The following is a 14,783-nucleotide window of genomic DNA, read 5'->3' on the forward strand; positions in this document are numbered from 1 at the left end:
AGATGACAGAACGACTTGATAAAGTTGCCACAAACTTGCCTATGGTCCCACAGCTTGTCAGGGACAGGGCCTAGGTTTACTTTGTTTTGTCTGACCCTAGTCCCCATGCTCTCAATGATCACATGTGTCACTTCTCACCATCTCCCAAGACCTCCTGGCTCACATCCTCCCCACAGCACAAACACACACACTGGGTACACTGAGTAATGCTGCAGTTATTTTATTAGAGTCAGACTGATACAGGACACATCAGGTGGGACAGGTGTCTGGATTCCAGCTTCAGATGAGAAGGAAAACATGGTAGGAAGTCCAAGTGCAGGCTGGCATCCCTGGCATAGATTATCTCAGCAAAGATGTCACACTGAGACCTAATCCTAAACCAGTGTTCACCACCGAGGGCAACTTATAGCCAGTGCAGTCTTTACTGAAGATGATGGAAAGCTGGAAGGGAGGAGGAGGGACAGGATATGAGCCCATATCCAGGCTATCCTGTCTCCCCAGAATCACCTCATGCCTCACCCTCAGGGATTCAGCCCCATCCCCAGCAAGAACCTCTGCCCACAGACCCACCACTGGAGAGGGGGTTGCCAGCAGGCACCAGGGGGAGGATGGCTCCCTAACAGCTGAGACACATGCACCAGGAGGGAGACAGAGCCACCAGCCAAGTCAGGAAGGGGAGGAGATGGCAAGGGTCAGCAGGGCACAGCCGGGACTTGTCCTGAGGGAGGAGCAAGGTGCTGGAGTCTGGGTTTGGGTCACATCTCCTGCACCTTGAGCCTCTTCTGTCAGGAGTGCTGCATGGACAGAATGTGCATGCAGGTGCTGTAAACAACTCCATGTGCCCTGTGAGCTTCTATTAGTGATTGAAACTTGGCTCATGGCAAACTTCTCATTTTAAACACTTCATTACAGAAAAATATGCAGAGACAGACTATTCAGAATCTCCAATACTGTCTGACAAGAACAAGAAAGAAAAGATAGGCCATCAGTAGATACATTGCTAGCTCAGGTGAGCAGTCACAGGTACCTAGAAGCTTCCTCAGGAGCCTCAGGCACCAAAACACCACAGTGGAAAATCAGGCTTGTAGACATGGAGCCCATTTCAGTGGAAATGGGGCTCTCAGCCCAAGCAACGGCCAACAGAGTGGGAGCAAAAGGAGGTGACAGGATCACAGGCCAGAAACTTCACAAAGCCGGGGAGTCCCATGCTGGAAAGAGACTCTAAAGACAGGGGCTCCTTTTCAATATTCCTAAAATAGATCTGGGGCTTCTTAGGTGGCTCAGCGGTAAAGAATCTGCCTGCCAAGCGGGAGACATGGGTTTGATCCCTGGGTTGGGAAGATCTGCTGGAAAAAGAAATAGCAACCCATTTCAGGATTCTTGCCTGGAAAATCCCATAGACACAGGAACCTGGGAGGTGACAGTCCATGGGATTGCAAAGAGTTGGACATGACTTAGGGAGTAAATCACCTACACCAAAATAGAGCTGACAAAACTACACATGTGTGAGGTGAATGCTTCCCTTCCTGCCAAAGATTAAAATTCTACTCCTCCAATGCTGGCTCCAAAACCGAAGAGGGGAAAAAAAAAAAAAAAAAAAACACATGAATCAACACACTTGGCCTATTGCACTATTATTCCTCTCTCTGTGACCTGACTGGCATGATACAGACATACTCAGTAACAAGAGTCTGGATGTGCAGGTAGACTGCGCTTGCATATTATAGGTGCTGTGGGGGTGTAAGAGCTCAGTCGCTTCAGTCATATCTGATTCTTTGCAATCCACCAGGCTCCTCTGTCCCTGGGATTTTCTGGGCAAGAATACTGGAATGGGTTGCCATTCCCTACTCCAGAGCATCTAAATGACCCACAGATGGAACCCATGTCTCCTGCATTGCATGTGGATTCTTCAACACTGAGCCACTGGGGAAGCCCATTATAGGTGCTGTAGGGTGGACCAAAGGTTTATGTAGTTCTCTGTTAATAGCTCTTGTCTGTCACACATCCCAAGACAGCAGAATTCATTACCATGTGGCATACTGCACTATGCATACAAGTTCTCAGAGTGAGGGCTGGGGGAGAGTAGATTACCGTGATTCTCAGATGATTCAACCTGTTCACAGGTCCATTCTCAGTGAAGCAATCCTGGATTTTTTCTAGTCCTGCTTTTTCTGCATCAGTAGCTTCAACCAAATCGAGGGTTTTGTTCAACAATGGCGGTGGTAATGCAAGGGTTACAGTGGTAAGGACTCCATAAAAAATAGGGCAGGCTTCGGCTGAAGGCACAACAGAAAACACCTTGTCACAAGAATAACCAAGGTAGAAGGTTCCTGTTTCCCATGATCTGATAGAAACTCACGCATCCAAAGATTCAGACTCACCTCCCCCAGGGACCTGCCCTCTCCCAGGACTGCTTACATCCTAGACAGAAGACCTTCCCTATGAGGCACTCTCAGCAGAGGGAGCAGCAAGAGGAGCTAGGCCTGGAAATCCCTCCACCCTTGACCACCACCCGCAGGTATACCAGCCTACTTCCTCCCTTCCAGTGAGCACCATTACCCTAAACAAACTATCCCCCAGGGTGTGTGCAGATAATGACCCATCCAGCTCCACACCACCCCCTCCATTCAAAGACTGAAAGCCTCAGGGAGTTTGTGCCAGACTCCTGGGCACTGATCTGCCAGCTTCCCTCAGAATCTGCCCCTAGAAGTGACTTGGACAGGACTGGGAAGGATGCAGTGAGACAGCACCGGGCAAGGATCAGGAGGGCCATCCAGACCCTCCTTCCTACCCTCACGAGTCTCAAAAGTCAGCTCTCTGGTCACCAGCAAGGCCAGCACAAGCAGTGCTCCCTTCATTGTGGCGGCAGCTGGAGTGCTCTGCTCAGGGCAGGGTTTCTGTTGCTTTATAAACCACAAGCTTCCTGAGCCCAGCCCACATCCCTCCCAGGAGGACCAAAGGCCTGTGGCCATACTGCTGGCACAGGTGGCTTCCTAGGTCCTTGGGGGTGTTTACTGTCGGAAGCCTTTCCTATTCTGAGAGCAGAGCTTCTGGAGAACATGTGGGGATATCTTTGCCAAAGACCAAATGGAGCTGACATTTCTGACTCCATTTGGAGCCAAGTGCTTTGTTGTCCCAGCCCAACCATCATCTGTTTTCCTGAGCATCCATCCGCCAGTCCATCCTGGTTCCAAGGGCAGCACTCTCTCAAAATGAGCAGATGGAATTACAGGAGGGCCAAAGACAGCTCTACAGCACTGTCAGGTAGAAAAAAGTTCATCCAGAATTCTTCCTTTTTTCCCCAAATTTAAGTCCTGGAGATAAGAATGCTGCACTGGGCCTTATTGAAGCCCCTGAATATCTTAACATCTTACTGAAGCTCCCAAATATCTCTAGACAGGGCCCTGATGACTGGTGGACAGTAGCCTTGGGCTCTGAATCATTCCGATCTAGGAAGTCTCAGGACTTAAGTCCATGTGGGTTTTTTCAGGGGCTGGTAATTCTGCAATTTTGAATCATGCCACCAGCTTTTCTCAAATATTCAAGAGACAAAGTTCCTATGTGCTAGACCCCTAGTGGCTCCAGTCTTTCCCCTTCTACTGGCTGTCCCACCCTCCTCCATCTGTGAACCTGGTCTCAAGAGATGTTTGGACTTCAGTCTATCCAGAGGCATCAGGGAGTAGCTGTGGGGTTGTAGAGTTTATCTCCTGGGGCAGAGGCTCTGAGGTCCACCCGGAGGGCTGGGTCCACCAAAGAGGGCAGTGCATGTGGGCAAACTCTATCAAGAGACAAACTCAACCTTCCACGCTACCAAAGCAGTTTTTTGGGACAAAGAGTTTGAGATAGTCCTTAAAAACTCTAGAAGCAAAGTCTGAGAAACTCCCAGTGGCCAAACCGGAAACAGTTTGGAGACAAAATAAATAAAAGAGAATTAGATGATAACCCAAAGTATAAAGTAATATGTATCAGTCCATACTGATATACATATCAGTTCAGTTCAGTCGCTCAGTTGTGTCTGACTCTTTCTGCCCCCTTGGACTGCAGTACGTCAGGCGTCTCTGTCCATCTCCAACTCCCGGAGTTTACTCAAACTCATGTCCATTGAGTAAGTGATGCCATCCAGCCATCTCATCCTCTGTTTTCCCTTTCTCCTCCCGCCTTCAATCTTTCCCGCATCAGGGTCTTTTCCAATGAGTCAGTTCTTCACATCAGGTGGCCAAAGTACTGGGGTTTCAGCTTTAGCATCAGTCCTTCCAATGAACACCCAGGACTGATTTCCTTTAGGATGGACTGGTTGGATCTCCTTGCAGGCCAAGGGACTCTCAAGAGTCTTCTCCAACACCACAGTTCAAAAGCATCAATTCTTCAGCGCTCAGCTTTCTTCACAGTCCAACTCTCACATCCATACATGACCACTGGAAAAACCATAGCCTTGACTAGACGGACCTTTGTTGGCAAAGTAATGTCTCTACTTTTTAATATGCTGTTTAGGTTGGTCATACTTTCCTTCCAAGGAGTAAGCGTCTTTTAATTTCATAGCTGCAACCACCATCTGCAGTGATTTTGGAGCCCCCCAAAATAAAGTCTGACACTGTTTCCACTGTTTCCCCATCTATTTGCCATGAAGTGATGGGACCAGATGCCATGATCTTCGTTTTCTGAATGTTGAGTTTTAAGCCAACTTTTTCACTCTCCACTTTCACTTTCATCAAGAAGCTTTTGAGTTCCTCTTCACTTTCTGCCATAAGAGTGGTGTCATCTGCATATATGAGGTTATTGATATTTCTCCCAGCAATCTTGATTCCAGCTTGTGCTTCTTCCAGCCTAGCATTTCTCGTGATGTACTCTGCATATAAGTTAAATAAGCTGGGTGACAATATACAGCCTTGACATACTCGTTTTCCCATTTGGAACCAGTCTGTTGTTCCATGTCCAGTTCTAACTGTTGCTTACTGACCTGCATATAGGTTTCTCAAGAGGCAGGTCAGGTGGTCTAGTATTCCTATCTCTTTCAGGATTTTCCACAGTTTGTTGTGATCCACACAGTCAAAGGCTTTGGCATAGTCAATAAAGCAGAAATATATGTTTTTCTGGAACTCTCTTGCTTTTTCAATGATCCAGCGGATGTTGGCTATTTGATCTCTGGTTCCTCTGCCTTTTCTAAAACCAGATTGAACATCTGGAAGTTCACAGTTCGTGTATTGCTGAAGCCTGGCTTGCAGAATTTTGAGCATTAATTTACCAGTATGTGAGATGAATGCAATTGTGTGGCAGTTTGAGCATTGCCTTTCTTTGGGATTGGAATGCAAACTGACCTTTTCCAGTCCTGTGGCCACTGCTGAGTTTTCCAAATTTGCTGGCATATTGAGTGCAGCACTTTCACAGCATCATCTTTCAGGATTTGGAATAGCTCAAATGGAATTCCATCACCTCCACTAGCTTTGTTTGTAGCGATGCTTTCTAAGGCCCACTTGACTTCATATGCCAGGATGTCTTGCTCTAGGTGAGTGATCACACCATTGTGATTATGTGGGTTGTAAAGATCTTTTTGTACAGTTCTGTGTATTCTTGCCACCTCTTCTTAATATCTTCTGCTTCTGTTAGGCAAATTTGGCCTAGGAGTATGGAATGAAGCAGGGCAAAGACTAATAGAGTTTTGCCAAGAGAATGCACTGGTCATAGCAAACACCCTCTTCCAACAACACAAGAGAAGACACGACTGAGCGACTTCACCTTCCAAAGAGAAGAGGAGTGGAAGGGGAAAGTAGTGCAGAAACTTGGCAAACACACAATCAACTAATCAAGGCTGATATTTCCAGTGGTAACACACACTGCTGTCATGTGTACACTGATTAAAGGGCACTTCTCCTGTGTGGTGTCTTCTTCAAAACCCAAAGTCTGAGCCCACTGTACATTATGAGAACCACAGCACACAAATTCAGCTTGAGGGTCCCTCTACCATCCTTGGCCAGTTCCCCTCAAGACTACCAAGGCCATAACAGAGTAGGGGATAATGAGTAATCCACAGAGGAGAGGATACTGGGGACACATGACAATGAATGCATTGTGTGTAGTTGTGGGTTGGATCCTGGAACCCAAAGTGACATTAATGGACACTCCGGTGAAATCCAAATAAAATATGAGGTTCGGTTAGTAGTAAAGTTTCAATGTTTTTTCTCAGGTTCGGCAAATATTTGCAACTACTTTATACATCACAAATTATTCCAAATGTAATGTTATTAATAACAAGTTGACACAAGAAGCTCAATGTGGTACTGTGTGAAAAGCTAAAGGGATGGGGTGGGATGGGAGGTGAGGTAGATTAAAGAGGCAGGAGACATACCTATGCTTACAGCTGAGTCATGTTTTATGGCAGAAGCCAACATAGTATTGTAAAGTAATTATCCTCCAAGTAAAAAGACATTAAAAAAACAATCTGCATTGGGAAATGGCCACATCAGTGGCATTCCTCCATTGACCCTGACCAGCTCTTCACCCTGATGTCACCAAATGTCCCCACGATTTGGGGACATCTCAGAGGATCCTGTAGCACCTTTGGAAGGGCACTTGGCTGGATTTATAGCAGCTACCTGTGTTACTCAGCATTCTAAGCCCTGGCTCCTCTCCTCACAGAGCTGCAGACGGCATCGGGGGCAGTGTCTTCTGAAGGACAGGAGGCATGGGATCCATGGGCAGGGGTCCCACCACATAGAAATCCTGCCCCTACAGACAAAGAGCCAACATGTGCAGCCTGGGCCATGTGGTGTTCACCTTCCTGCCCAGGAACCTCTGAGACACATCTGCAGCCACCTGAGCTCCTGATGGGGTGACCTCCAGAGCAGTGGCCCTAGGCAGCAGGAGCCATGGAGAGGAGGGGCTCCATGAAAATCAGCTGACACTGCAGCTCAGTACTTGGTGACTCTTTGCCAAGAGCAGTTACCGGATGTGAATCCTATTTGGCATAGAGTTCTGACTGTGGTCATACATTGTGTCCCAATTTCAGATCATGTCTTCAGTAAACTTTAATCCATTGCAGGTGACTCACAGAAATAACAGCCAGGTGCCTCCAGCCAAAAGCCATTTGATTCTGACTTATGAAATATTTTAAATCTTTACCTTATTTATTTTCTCCCAGGCAGTATTTATAAGCACATGCTATAGTAAATAAAACTAAAAAATATTCTCATTTATTGAATCCAGAAAAGTGGAATATTACTGTCATTATTCTAACAAACATTGTGCATCATCTACTGAATGCTGGGCCCTCTCCAATCCTGGGGATGCTGCAGCACACAGCACAGCTCTCGCTCTCCTGCAGCTCCTCATCACCTAAGAGGGAGTTAAAGACAGTGACCCCACAGGAAGAAGTGCTCTGGGCGAAGATGAAGCAGGGGGAGAAGACAGAGGGCTGTAGGGGGAGGAGCAGAGGGCAGCACGCTTTGATATGAGGCCTCAATAGTCCAGGGAAATCTGTGCCCTGTGATACTTGAAGACACCTGAAGGATGAGGGAATGAATCATGCAGCCACTGAAGGAAGAGCCTTCCAGGCCAGGAGGGCTCCCCATGCAGAGTCCTTGCTGCAGGAGCATACTTGGTCAGGTAAAGGAGCAGACAGGAGGCACTGAGGGAGGAGAGAAAGGCAGGGATAAGTTCATAGAGGCGGAAGCAGTGCAGGGCTGGTTGTGCAACTGGCCCAGACATTGTGGCCTAGAGTGGGCCTGGCTTTTCCTCAAGTGGTAGCTCTGGAGAGGAGATGGGGGAACAGTGCAGAGACACTCAAGAGTAGAAAGAGGTTGCAGAAAATGGGTGGACCTAGAGACTGTCATACTGAGTGAAGAAAGTCAGACAGAGAAGCAGACACATCTTATGACACCTTTTATATGTGGCATCTAAAAATACATAATATAAATGAAGTTATTTATAAAACAAAAAGAGACTCACAGACTTAAAGAACGAATTTTATAGTTGCCAGGAGAAAGGTGAGAGATAGTGAGGAACTTTGGGATGGACGATGCTGTATTTAAAATGGATGGCCAACAAAGACCTACTATTGCAAGGGAACTCCGCTCAGTGTTATGAGGCAGCGTGGATAGGAGGGGAGTTTGTGAAAGAATGGATACATGTGCATATATATGGCTCAGTCCCTTTGTTGTCCTCCCGAAACTATCATAACCTTCCTAATCGTCTATAATCCAATAAAAAAAAGTCTCAAAAGAAAAGAAGAAAGAAGTTGCAGAAAATATTTCTGTGTAGAATGAGATACTATCAAAGTTGCCAAGTGGAAGGACTTGGTCAAGAGAAAACTAGAAATTTCTGAGCCAGCACTAGAAGAGTTTTCCAGCTTCCAGAAACTGATTCAGGGGAAGTGGCCCAGCAGAGGCCACTGACAAGATCAAGGACACAGTGATAACAGCAGGGCAGGGCAGGAGCCACCAGAGAGCCTGACCAAGGGGTCAGGCCTTGTGCTCTGGCTTGCCTGGCACTTACTCCCTGTGAGACCATTCCTAAGCTCAGAGTCCATACCAGTCTGTTTCTAAGATCAAGTGTCGTTCTGACGGGCTGTCATAGGCCAGCATTCAGGAGGCCTGATTTTTGAGCATTTTTGCCCTATTTAGTCAACCTGGGGATTTTCAGTTGTTAAGTTTCCTGTGTCAGCTGTCCCTCCCACAGAGCCTTCCAGTGGGGAGGAGGCTGAGCCAGTGCCCTCTGTGGACTCAAGGACTAGCATCTTGCCAACACACACAGCTCCTCCTGTGCAGCCTTGGGAAACATCAGGCTGTGGCCTGGCAGAATCTTCCGGAAAAGGAAGCATCCGACACAAGGTCCCTTGGGGTGAGGACAAGCACAGGTATAAAAGGGGTCCAGGTGAGTAGGGAGCACCTGCCCCCAGCACCATGATGCAGGCTGGAGCTGTCCTGCTGCTCTGCGCTGCCTTGCTCCTCATCACGGGCAGAAGTGAGTGGCTGCGACCTGGGCTCCCCCAAGGGTTCTGACACTTTCCCAGGGCAGCACTGAGCATGTCCAGAGGAGAAGGGAAGAGCGTGTTCTGATAAATGCCTTTCAGGGCATGACCCCTTATCTTTCTGTTTAAGACTGTGACATCTGCCCAGCAGTGAGGGAGGATGTTTACCTGTTTGTGAGGGGGACCCCTGAAGAATACATTGCTAAAGTGAAAGAATACAACACAAACAGTGCGATAGTGGCCAATGCCAGGAGGCTGAAAGACAGAGTTGATGAGAAGTTGACAGAAGAGGATAAGCAGAATGCTTTCAGTGTCCTGGTAGGTCAGGCTGTGTGTGGATGTGCCTGTGTGTGGGCACTGGGAGGTGTTGGGGGGAGGGGATCATTTCCTCTCCACCCTGGCTCTTCCCTGAGAACCTGAGAGCAGAAAGAACCTCATGAATGTGGAGGCAGAGAGGATATGGCGGACACCCACAGGGTGGGGAAGGATCCTGCAGGAAAACTCAGTCTAGCCCTGGAGCTCCTGAGTTGGCCCTGAGTGCTCAGCTCTGCCTGGTCACACGCCTGGGACCCTCTAGGCCCTTCTGACTCTGTGGCGCCACCTACCCTTGGAGTTAGGCCCTCAGCACTGACCTCCTTGACTCCAGCCTCTCCAGCAGAGGAACCTGAATCTTCTGTAATCCATTCACATTGAGTCTTTCTTTTCTCCAAACATCAGTTCTTTCCCTCCTGCTTTTAAGTTCCTACTCCACCTCACTTAACCCTACATTTCTCATTGTTCCCTGGACCCCAAAGGGACATTTATGCCTCACATGCCCTAAGAGAAGGCTGCTTCCAAAAGCTACCCTCCTGCTCTCCCCAGGCCTGGGATGCCCAGAATTGAGGATAAGGGTGAATCCTCTCTCTGCTGCCCTAGAGGTGGTGAGACAAGGAGCTATTTCAGCTCTTAAGTATACAAGGGCCAGAGGGAGGAAGCAGACAGGGGTCAGCTCATCCCTGAAGACTCCCAGATGTCACTCCAGAGCTCTGCCAGATGGTCCTCAACAGTGTCCTCCATTCTATCCCAGAAGACTGCCCTCAGCCCTCTAGGGAGACCCCACAGTCTCTGTTCCATTGGAGGAAAATTCCCTGGGACATATCCACCTTTACCTGCTCACATCCAGAAGCCTCCCTCCAAACAAACCTGCAGGCCCCTCCCCTGTGTTCAGTGCAGCTTCACATCTCATCCAACCCTGAGGCCCCACAAGATTTCTGCACTTCCTCTTACATAATAAAATATACTCAAGTTCTCTCTGCTGATGGAACTGTCCCTGCCAGGAGCCCAAGGAAGTCACTTGGCTGATCACTAAGTGGTGTCAGCAACCCACCATGTCCAAGTGTCTGAGTAGGTAATACCAGAAATAAAAGGCCTTGCAATTCACAACAGAGTGCTTACTGGAGATTGGGTTTTGGGGGTTGGGGAGAGGGAGGACATGGCCACAGTGGAGACCACCAGTGTGCCTTCCACCTGCAGCTGGATTTCAATGATGTGAGATGCTGAAAGATAGTGAAAGTGTTAGTTGCTCATTCATGTCCAGTTCTTTGTGACCCCATGGATTGTAGCCCAACAGGCTTCCTTGTCAATGGAATTCTCCAGATAGGAAAGAATACTGAAATGGGAAGACATTCCATTCTCCTGGAGATCTTCTGGACTCATGGATCTCACTTTGCAGGAAGATTCTTTACTGTCTGAGCCACCAAATGTTGACCTTTCACAAATTCAATAGGTGGGGGAGGGTTAATGATCATTACATCAGCCAGAGTGTCTGATCACTTCTGTCAACAGGACCCACAGGTTAAGAGCATCATCCACCAAATTTCTTCCTCCCAGCAATCTCGAGGGGTAGGAATAACCATCCTCATCTTACAAGGGAGAATCTGAGGCTCAGAGGAGGTAAAACATCTGCTGAAGATACATAGCTTCCCCCACCCATCCATGCTGGGGAGATGACGTCTGCTGTGGTCACCCTGTGACTGTGCACATATTATAGTCCTTCTTTGGGCCTCTGGTTTCCATGAACAAAATTGAACTACAACCAAAGTAAAATAATGGGTGAGAAGGGACCCCTCTCCTAAGCTCCTGACAGGAGAGGAAGAACAAAGGCTCAAGGTTCATGTGCTGAAATCCGTCACTCCTTGGGCCTCAGTTTATCCTAAATACAACCCCCAAGTTGTGGACTCAGCTCCTTCCACATAAACACACACTGAGTTGGGTCTCATGCTCAGAGTGGACGTCCAGGTGTCTGGGGCTTCTCGCTCCTCCTATGCCTCTGCTGCCTGCCCGTGAACCTGATCCCATGCTCACGCTGTCTGATTCTTCTTCATCTGGTCCCACCCGCTCTCTAAGAGCTTCTTCCCACCCAACAGCCCCCTCCAGAAAAGAGTCTGCTGGGCTTACCACACAGGGCTGGGTCTAGGATGGGGAATCTCTAAGGTCCTCATAGTTAGAAGGCTTAGGACAGGTCCCCAAGATGATTCAGAGCTACTGCTTCTCCCTGTGGAGGGGACCCTGGGAGGTGCAGGGGAGATCTCCTTGCCTAGAGTGACAGTGGGCCCTTGTCTCTGGCCACCACTCCACCCCCACTAGGCTCTGTCTGGGGGCTCTTCTAAGATGGAGACCTGCCTCTGTGGGAGCTAAGGTGAGTTGAGCTGGTGTGAGCAGGTCCTGGGGCAGGGACCCTTCTCATTATCTGACCCAGGATGTATATTCCACCCCACCCCCAGCCAACTGATGTAAAAGCTCCAGAGCTTCTGAAAGGACAGTTGCCACCCTGATGAATTAAGTGATTCTTATAATGTCTTGAATATAGACTCACCCTGCTCTGCAGTGAGTGTACAGGTGTTATGGGGGATCTATCCAAGGATGCGGCAAAGACAAGGGAGGGGCAATTGGTCCTCCTGGGACAGACAGACAGATAGGTCCTCCTGGCTCTTGCTCAGCTGCACAGAGCTCCCTGGGGCTGCTGAGGAGACACCTCTATATTGCCCATCTGTCCCCTCCCCTCTCCCTGCCTTCCTCCAATCTACAGCACCCTTATCTAATCTGAAGTTAGTAGAAAAGGGAGCATCTGATTTCACCCAAATCCTTTTCTGTCTGACATGCAAACCTCAGATGGGTGGGAAGGTAACACTCAAAACCATGTGGCTTTTGTTCTCTGATTCTCACATGAATTTCCATCTGAGATCATAGAAACCCCACTCATTTCCACCTAGGCCACGCTGAATTCACCAGCAGCTGTGTGAATCATCCTTCACTTTATATAATCTCAGGAAAAATATTATACTGGAAAACTATGGATTGATACCATTCATAAACAAATATACATAAAAAGTTAACACAACCTTAGGATATCAAATCCAGCAGCACATAAAAGAATTGGCACATAAAGACAAAGTGATGTTTCTCTTGGGAATGCATGTTTGGCTTACAATTCGAAGTCAATCAAGTAAGTCCCCATATTAACAGAATACTGGAGAAAAGTCATATGATCATCACAACAGGTGCAGAAAATATGTTTTAGAAATTGAAACATTCACCTAGAGGAGTGGGATGGGGTGGGAGGTGGGAAGGAGGTTCCGAGGGAGGGGACATGTATACACCTATGGTTGATTCATCTAGATGTATGGCAGAAACCAACAAATATTGTAAAGCTATTATGCTAGAATTAAAAGTAAATAAAAATTTAAAATATCAAAACATTCATAATCGCAAGATTCGGGCTTAAACTGAAGAAAATAGGGAAAATCCATAGACCTTTCAGATATGACCTAAATCCAATCCCTAATGATTCATTAAATAGTGGAGGTGACAAATATATTCAAGGGATTAGATCTGGTAGACAGAATGCCTGAAGAAGTATGGATGGAGGTTTTGTAACATTGTACAGGAAGCAGTAATCAAAACCATCCCCAAGAAAAATAAATGCAAGAAGGCAAAGTGGTTGTCTGAGGAGGCTTTACAAATAGCCAAGGAAAGAAGAGATGTGAAAGATAGAGCCAACAAAATCCAGAGAATAACAAGGAGAGAAGAGGATGCCTTCTTTGATGAACAAGTCAAAGAAACAGAGGAAACAATAGAATAGGAAAGACTAGAAATCTCTTCAAAAAATTGGACATATCAAGGGAACATTTCATGCAAGGATGAGCATAATAATGGACAGAAGCAGTAAGAACCTAACAGAAGCAGAAGAGATTAAGAAGAGGTGGCAAGAATACGCAGAACGATAAAAAAAAAAAAAAAAAATCTTAATGACCCGGATAACCAAGATGGTGTGGTCATTCACCTAGAGGCAGACAGCCTTAAGTGTGAAGTCAAGGGGGCTTTAGGAAGCGTTATTCTGAACAAAGCTAGTGGAGGTGATTGAATTCCAGCTGAATATTTAAAATCCTAAATGATACTGTTAAACTGCTGTACTCAATAGGTCAGTAAATTCAGAAAACTCAGTAGATGCCTCAGGACTGGAAAAGGTCAGTTTTCATTCCAATCCCAAAGAAGGGCAATGTCAAAGAATCTTCAGACTATGGTACAATTGCACTCATTTCCCATGCTAGTAAGGTTATGCTCAAAATCCTTCAAGCTAGGCTCCAGAAGTACATGAACTGAGAACTTCCAGATGTATGAGCTGGGTTTAGAAGGGGCAGAGGAACCAGAGATCAAATTGGCAACATATGTTGGCTCATAGAAAAACCAAGGGAATTCCAGAAAAAAATCTGCTTCTTTGACTACGTAAAAAAAAAAAAAAAGCCTTTGACTGTGTAAATCACAACAAACTGTGGAAAATTCTTAAAGAGATTGGAATATCAGCCCACTTTATCAATCTCCTGAGAAACTTGTATGCAGGCCAAGAAGAAACAGAACCACACATGAAACAATGGACTGGGTCAGTAATGATAAAGGAGTTCATCAAGGCTGTATAATGTCACCCTGCTTATTTAACTTTTATGCAGAGGAAATCATTCGAAATGTCCAGGTGGATGAATCACAAGCAGGAATTAAGATTGCCGGGAGAAGTATCAACAACCTCAGATATGCAGATGACATGACTCTAATGGCAGACAGTGAAGAGGAACTAAAGAACCTCTTGATGAAAGAGGAGAGTGAAAAAGCTGGCTTAAAACTCAACATTCAGAAAACTAAAATCATGGCATCCAACCCCATCACTTCATGGCAAATAGAAGGGGAAAAAAAAAAAAAATTTATTTTCTTGGGCTTCACAATCACTGCAGATGGTGACATAGCCTTGAAATTAAAAGACGCCTACTCCTCAGGAATAAAAGCTCTGACAAACCTAGGCAAGATATTTAAAAGCAAAGACATCACTTTGCTGACGAAGGTTCATATAGTCAAAGCTATGGTTTTTCCAGTAGTCATGTACAGATGTGAGAGTTGGACCATAAGGAAGGCTGAGCTCTGAAGAACTGATGCTTTCGAATTGTGGTGCAATGCAGGAGACCCCAATTCTATCTCTGGGTCGGGCACAGGGATAACTCTTCTGGAGAAGGGTTAGGCTACCCACTCCAGTATTCTTGGGCTTCCCTGGTGGCTCAGACAGTAAAGAATCTGCCTTTAGTGTGGGGTCCCAAGTTTGATCCCTGGGTTGGGAAGATTCCCTGGAAGAGGGCATGGCAACCTACTCCAGTATTCTTGCCTGAAGAATTCCCATGAACAGATGAGCCTGGTAGGCTATAGTCCATGGGGTCACAAAGAGCCAGACACCACTGAGTGACTAGGCACAGCACAGTGACTGAACAACAACAACAATGTTATACCTGAATTCTTACTG

General features: G+C 46.8%; 1 long non-coding RNA gene across 1 annotated transcript in view; it reads right to left on the minus strand.

The window, feature by feature from the left end:
* Positions 1 to 238: 238 nt before the first annotated feature.
* LOC106700847 (uncharacterized) overlaps positions 239 to 14,783 on the minus strand; it is a 59,071-nt gene continuing 44,526 nt past the window's right edge. Inside the window, exons 2-3 of the long non-coding RNA XR_011467561.1 lie at positions 2,092 to 2,276; positions 239 to 441 (exon numbers count right to left, since the gene is read on the minus strand). This is a non-coding gene — a long non-coding RNA (uncharacterized lncRNA). The remainder of the gene's footprint in view (positions 442 to 2,091; positions 2,277 to 14,783) is intronic.

The sequence above is a fragment of the Bos mutus genome, chromosome 18 (genome assembly GCF_027580195.1).
Source record: "Bos mutus isolate GX-2022 chromosome 18, NWIPB_WYAK_1.1, whole genome shotgun sequence".
In the NCBI taxonomy this organism is placed as follows: Eukaryota; Metazoa; Chordata; class Mammalia; order Artiodactyla; family Bovidae; genus Bos; species Bos mutus.